At 52.5% G+C, this 7,350-nt stretch overlaps 1 long non-coding RNA gene across 1 annotated transcript; it reads right to left on the minus strand.

Moving 5' to 3' along the window:
- Positions 1-47: 47 nt before the first annotated feature.
- Positions 48-4,346, minus strand: LOC308069646. The gene is made up of 4 exons (XR_013930468.1): positions 4,332-4,346; positions 3,194-4,183; positions 2,725-2,826; positions 48-813 (listed from the first exon to the last, which is right to left on the minus strand). It is a non-coding gene; the product is annotated as an uncharacterized lncRNA (long non-coding RNA).
- Between the last annotated feature and the right edge of the window lie 3,004 nt (positions 4,347-7,350).

Raw genomic sequence — 7,350 nt, forward strand, 5'->3', positions numbered from 1 at the left:
GCCAGCAAACCCCTTCCACGACAAAAACCACCACGCTCCCAACCAGCCGCTTTTCATCCATCTTTATTGTTGGTTCAGCTTGGGCAGTCACAGGAAGGGGTCGGGCAGATTCCTCCCCGCAAATGCGGAGTTTGTGATCCTGCTGTCATTGCTCTCTGTGACAGGGTGGGGTTCACTGGAGGGGGATCCCACTGTGGTCCCTGCAGTGCTCTGCTCTGGAGGTGCTGCGCATCATGCCGCGATGCAGGCTGCCCAGTAAGGACAGCTTACTGGGCACAGAGAAGGGGGTTCTACAAAACCATGGGATTTCTGCAGACTTAAGCTCTAAGATCCCTTACTACAGCTCAGTAACTGATTTTAGTCTGAACGCATACCGATATCATTGGGAGCACAATTCCATTTCACAGTATAAAAATCCAATTTGCTGCTGGGGTGCAATGGCTCATGCTCTTCCCCTGGCACTCTAGGGCCCAAAAGTGCCCAGAGCATCTGATACACATTGGCAACCTATTTTTTCCTACCAGCTATAACATTCTGGTAATGAGAGACCGATTGGGACATTTTCTATTGCTGTGCTTGTGTGTTGAGAGCAGATACAGGAGAGATTTGCTGGTATTTTCCAATCCCTGGGCTGCGGGATTACCAGCAAAGGGATTCCCTGGGGAAATCGGTGGGAAGAAAACTCATGGCCTTCCGGGGGGGACCATGAGGGCTTTTATCCTCAGGACCTGCAGGGCTGGTCTTGGATGGGGTTGCTGTTCCTGGGAAGCGAGGCTCTTGCTTGGGGGGCTGCTGCTACTTCTGCCTTTACATCTGCAAATGCACAAGCATCGGAGAAAAGAGTGGGATTCAGGTTTAGCCAAGGGGAGAGATTATTGCTGCAGGGATAAGGCTGGGGTGTGAACAGGCAAGGTGCTCAGAAAACCTCCTGATGGGGACCATAAGCAACATTAGATTAAGTGTGAGGGAGTCAGGCCAGGTGTACGACACAGAGCTATCCAGCAGAGCCCACCTTGCTGCAAGCAGGGGATAAAGCGTTACAGTTTCTCAGCTGTGACCTGGACACCACCGGTGCCACCAGGTTATCCACATTTCCCAGCCAGATCTGTCCAGATCTGTTGTACACTCCTCGTGCCCTGTCCTGGGCCAGCCTTCCCTGGGGTGCAGCAGGGTGCCCAGCTGTGGGCTGCTCCCAGCTAAAGAGAGGTGCAGATCCCCCCCAGCCCCAGTTTGCACTGGTGCAGCCCCCTGTATCCACAGCATCTATGGGCCTGGTGTGCCCAACCGTCCAGAAAGGCATGGGGCCAGATCCTCTGCTAGTGCCAGCTGGGCAGCTTCCCTGATTGTAATTAAACACCCAGCAATTAGCTGCAGAGAAGGAGTTGAACTTCTTTGCTCAGAGGAGGAGCTTGATTCTTCTCTGCAAAGCCCAGGCTCCCATTGCAGGCCAGATGACTTAACACCCTGCTTTTCCTTCATGTGTACTTAATTAAGGCATTAGTGAAGGGAAACAACCCCTTTCCCTCCCCTCATTCTCCCATTAAGGATCCAGATGTTATTTTAGGGGAAAGGTGATATTCTGGAGATTTTATAGGACCCCCTAGGCATGCAGTTTCTTTCCCCCCCTCACACGCAGCAGGCAGGAGCAGCAGAAAGGGAAGGGCTCAGCTTTACATCTTTGCTGTCAGTCTCTGGTGACAGCCCCCAGCTCCTGGGAGAGGTAGGAGACCACAGGGCATGACCTGACCACCCTGGAAGCTGCCCGGGAACGTGCTCATGCCTGGGTGCAGCTCTGGGCACGGTTGCACAAGAGCAACCAGGAGTGACTCAGCCAAACCAGTGAAACTGGTAATGGTGGAACAGATCTTTCCTATGCTGTGATTACTCTGTCTGCTGTTCAAAATGTTTGCGTTCTGGCAGCATGCTTTAACACCTGAGCGGCACCGCTGGGTGATGCGGGAGCAGCTCCCCGGTGAGCCCCGGGAGCACCAGGGCTGGGATGGGGCCAGGAGCCAGGATCCCACCATGTTCTGCATGCCGTACCCACCGTGCCGCGTCGGGGCGGCCAGGAGAAACAGCTGCTCTCAAGGGCATTGCATGAGTGACTTGCAGAGTCATAGTGATTTGTGTGTTTCAAATGGGCCAGGAAGGGGCTGGGGGAGGTTGGCAGTAAGGACAGAAATCTCTTACCGCCAGCTGGGGAGCGTGGGGATGTGTTTTGGTGTTTAGCAGGGTGCCTGAAACAACAAGGATAGCCCCAGGGAGATGTAACTCTGGGGAACAGAGATCAGTGCTTCAGCGGGTTGCATCCACTCATGCCTCTGATTACCCCCAGAGCAATCCTGTCCTCCCTTCCCTGGGCTGCTGTTTGCTCACCCTCTGCCAGGGGCTGGGATGCAGCCATTGCATTTAGAGACAAAACCCAGCGAGGGAAGATAAAACAGGAAAGAAAATAAACTTTTGCAACTTCTACCTGTTACGGTTCTTCCTCAGACAAAGCACCCAGCTCTGAGGAAGACTATGGTCTCTGGAGCACCGGCAGGGAGGGATGGGGACTCGGCACACCTCCCCCGCGGGCAGGGCAGCAGCCCGCCCAAGGCAGCGGGCAGCAACGGGGGGTGCCCCCCGCCACCAGCCTGGCAGCCCAGGCAAGTCCTGGCCCCTCTACCCCCAGCGTGGCCGAGGTGTGTGAACGCCCCCGTCCCCAGCGAGCCGCACACTTACTTTGGTGGGGGCGGCGGGGGGCTGCCTGCGCCGGGCGGGGTGGTGGCTCTTGGTGCTCCCGGCTGCACAGGGTCCTCACCTTCCTGGCCACGTAGCGGCAGGCTGGGGGGAAAGGGGAGACCTGTCTGCTTGCTGCAGCAAAGCAAAACACCAGCTACCCTAAAAAACCATCCCCAGAGAGCCCAGAGCTCTGGGGCTGCTTTGTGAGCTGGGGACCCTCACGGAGGAGGATCGGCTGGGGGCTGCGTTGGACCTGTAGCAGGTTACAGCCAAAAGTAGCAGTGGAAATGGAGGGGAATGGAATTAACAGGCTGAAAGGGAGTTACTGTGTCTGGTGTCCTGGCTGTGTTTCAAACCACCCCAGCACCAGTGTTTCTCCCCCTACAAGCAAAGGCCATAAAATATGCAGAGTATTTACCACGCAGAAATCCCTCTAAGCTCTCTTGCCTCAAATGGGAGGTTTCCTTACCGTTGATAATTACTCAAACCATTTTCTCCCTGGCTCAGCAAAGCTGTCCTTTCCAGCCAGCTTGTCTCTTCGTCTCCGTCCTCTCGCAGTCAGCTCTGCAGTGGTTTTATTTCTTAACAGCCCGGCCGCCTCCTTCCTTCCCTCCCGCGGGGATGTTGCTCCAGTTGCACGGGGTCACGTGCGGGGAGGTAGGCTCAGCCTGGCGCTGCCTTCGGGCAGGGCTGTGCCAAGCCAGGCACGGCATCCCTGTGCCTCCCTGGAGGGAGAAAGCGCTCCGGGCACTGGCTTCGGGCAGTGGCACTGAGGGGTGAGCCTACCGTGCCGGAAAGGTGGCTTGGTCGTGGCTGGAGGAGCTGCTCTTGGTGCTGTGTGGCTGATGAAGGACGTGGGTTTGAGATGTGGGGAGGTAAACTTGGCACTGTGATCTCCAAGCTGAGCTGGAGAGGGTCGCTGCGGCGTGCACTTTGTATGGAGCAAGGGTGAAGAAGCACCTCCTTTCCTGCTGCTGTCTGAATGCTGCAGGCATGAGAACGTCCTTCCCCACCCCCAGCCAGACCTTCAAATCCTCTTATACCACATCCCGTTGTATGCGGGGGAAGGTCAGGGTGACATCCCCAGCAGACAACGTGTAGGCAGGAGCACTGGCCTTGGTTTCTCTGGAGTCCTTGCCCGCCTCCAGACCACTGCCTGATTTTTGTCCTCAGGGTCACTGCAACCAGTTACTACAGAAACGCAGGTTTTGTACATCTTTTGCAAAACCTTGCTGCTGTTTATGCGTGGTATGTATTCCTTAATCTCAGTCAGGTGAATTCTGAAAGCTCTTTGACCAGGGCAATGTACTTCTTATCTCCAAACCAAGCACTCGCCGGTTCATGCAGGTCGGACTTTGGTTCGATGTCCTTGCCTTGGCATTATATACGGTCGGCCAGACGTGCGGTTGATGGACTGCAGGTTCTGCATCTCACGGCACCTGCAAGTCAGCAGCCTGGGCTGCTGCAGGAGAAAGTGCAAGGTCAGTGTGTGAGACAGAGGGGAGCTAATGTCGCCCTACCCCACCCTTGGTCTTGTTCTGGTGCTCTGTGTCAGGAGATTTGATTAAGCTCTGATGCACTGGATTGCATAAACGCGGCGTACAAACCTTTAGCTCAGCTGGTGTCCTGTCATGCTGCTGTGTGGTGTGAGCGAAAGGCAAAGGCTTGAGCAGACATGAAGAATGACCTCTGCTCTAAACTATAGAGGACTGCCCGTCACATCATCAGATGGATGTCATTGGAGCGTGAAGGAGTATGTGATGCAAGATCTGTATTTATGCAAGATGTAAGATGTAAGATTTATGTAAGATGCAAGATTTGTGTTTAAAAAAAAATATAATTCAAGAACCCCCCCCACCTCCTGAGCATCCCCCTCCAGGGGGGAAAATGCTCCAATCCCAACCCCCTCCCCAAGCTCCAATCCTCTCTGGAGGACCCACCTCCCCATTTCACTGCAGAACTCACCAGGACAAGGGGAGTGATTGCACCACAGCTGTGTGCTTTAACAAATAGTGAAGGCAGCTGGAGGAGTAAACGACTCTTTTGAGTCTTTGCTCTCAATTGTTTGGTTCCCCCCAGGTTTTGCAAACCTTATCCTTTGCCAAACGTGCGCTGTGGAGCTGACACCTTGGGTTTGCAGATGGGTCCCTCTAGATGGTGCTAAGCTAAAGAGAAAAGGTGGGTGGCAAGAGGCTTTGGAGAAAAGGTTGTCCTGCGGTGCACTGCCTCTGCACGCCTGGCTCTGCCTGAGGTCTCCTGCCTGGGCTGGGAGAACATCTCCGCTCTGCTTGTTCCCAGCAACGCACCCATGCATTCGTACGGGTGCTCTCCTATGGTGCTCAGTGTTTGCAGCAAATACTTCTCAGGCCCTTCTTCCACTTGGTATTTTCCTTGCTGATGTACAGGACTCCATAAATGCATCATGATTTTAATCAGTGCAGCTGCTCCTATCCATGCACTAAATCAGACAAGTTGGTTTTTAACAGCAAAAATTCATCTTAGCAATTTTTTCCACTTCAACCAGTTCTATTGAGCAAGGCAACTACGACTACATCAGCTGTGTCCTTGCATCATTAGCCAGAATCTTAACCAAATTCAAGCATAGATAATGTATGATTTATTGATGTGGGCAGCTGGGAGAGAATTCAGCCTGACTGCCGGAGAACAGCAAGGATCATTGAGGATTAGCTGTGAAGGGGAAGTCTTTTAGATCAACAGCTGAACAGATTTTACTTTGGAGTCACAGATGGGTGGTAAATAAGCTATTCAAAGAGAGCTATTGTTAGAAAAGACTTTTAAAAAAGACTATCCACATTCAGGTCTGTTTTTCTTCCCACTAGGTATAACTAGGGAAAGAACAATTCTGTTAACCTCAATAGCACTGTACTGGTGGCACCGCTGCTGGGAGACGGGGATCGAGCTCAGTTCTTCTCTCCCTGTGCCTAGTTCTGCACAGGGAAAAGATGTTTGTGGGCACTGATGGGATCAAGGCACAGCCTGCTGTGCTCGGTAGGGCTGCAGAAGATGGCTCTTTGACACAAGCAAGCTTTGCTCGTCCAGAGCCGAGGAGTGTCCAGCTCCCGTCTAGGTGTGTGGCCTAGAGAGCAACCTGAGAAGTGAGTTCTGGTGTCGGTCCTGTTCCTGTGCAATTAGCTCTGGCTGCTGCCCCAATATTACCGCTTCCCTCCTTCGTGGAGAAAGGCTCTTACAGGTTTTAATTACTCCCCAATCTAGATTTGCTGGCCTGAGCTTTGAGCGTGGTTTCTATTGATACAGCGGAGAATGGCTGCTTTTGCCAAGTTTCCCTTCCAAGAATGGCTCAGCTCCATTCATGATGAGCCCATAAACTGGATTAAGAGCTCAGGGACAGATTTTCTAGTATTTGAAGCCCGTAATCTGGGCTGGGCTTTCAGAACAGCTCAGTCCCCTTGTAAGCAGCAAATTATGGTCATAAGTGCTCAGCACTTGGCAGTTTATATTGGGCTACTTGAGGCTACGTTTTCTGTAAAGCTCAATACTCAGCACTTCAGGATTTTGGGAAAAACAGGGCAATTATCCAAGTGCTGACATGAAAGCTGAGCTTTTCTGAAGATGAGAATCCTCACTCTTGATTTTCCTTCTCAAAATGTTCATGCCCCTCTAAGCAATTAGTTGTCAAATTAATCCATGGGCTGCAGGCAGCCTGTCATTCATGAAAACCTCTGATTTGCCCATGACCACAGAACATTAACTCATGAAATTAATGAGACACCTCATCTCCAGCCATCAGTCCAACTGTTGCAGAGCACCTCGGCTGCAGCCACTTCTGTGACCTGTGGGTTCTGCAGAAAGACCTGAAAATACCTTTAGTGTGAATGAAACGAGCGGTTACAGGGAGCGATGCAGCCACAGCTAAATGCCCGCTATTTTCCCAGTTTTGTTGGTGGATTTTACCCTCAGCATTGCTACACCTGCCCTTCTTCCAGTAGCTCAGTGTAGCTACGCAGTTGCACCTTTCCTTGAACACCTGCTTGCTTAGGAGGAAATAAACTGTGTGAGACGAATTTAGGGATTTGGTCCAGTTCAGAAGGAAGGAAGGTGACATTTAGCACCCAGGGGAATGGGTCGCTGCAGATGGGCTGAGTGTCGTGGCCGCTGCTCCAGAGAAGCTCCATGGGCATCTGTAAACACGGTGCTCCTGCGGTTCACTTTAGTGCTGAAACCTTGACATGCTCTGTCCGAAAACCTCAGTGGCATCAGGAGGAGCCAAGGCATAAGCAAAATGCCAGCAAGTCCAAACAAGGCTTTCCTCCAGAGATCTGGCATGCAGGGAGAGAGGGGTCTTGGTGTGCAGGAGCAGGTGAGACCCCTGCGATGGCAATTATTTGTGACAATGGATAACAAGATGGGGAAAAGCTTTTGGAGCCAAAGTTAGCATTGTGTTTTTCCGGATGCTTTGTTCTTGGCAGCAATGGTGGGGAATTCCTGTTTGTTCAAACATTCTTCAGGTGGGACTGGCACCTTGGTGACCTCTTTGCTGTGGCATGGTGCTCATGTCTGCTGGTGGGCCCGTGCCACTGGCCCAGCCCAGCGCTTCCTCTCCAGCCTGGATACAGCCGTTGCAAAAAGCATATTTCTGAATAACTG

This window comes from Falco punctatus (genome assembly GCF_963210335.1).
Source record: "Falco punctatus genome assembly, chromosome: 9".
Taxonomy (NCBI): domain Eukaryota; kingdom Metazoa; phylum Chordata; class Aves; order Falconiformes; family Falconidae; genus Falco; species Falco punctatus.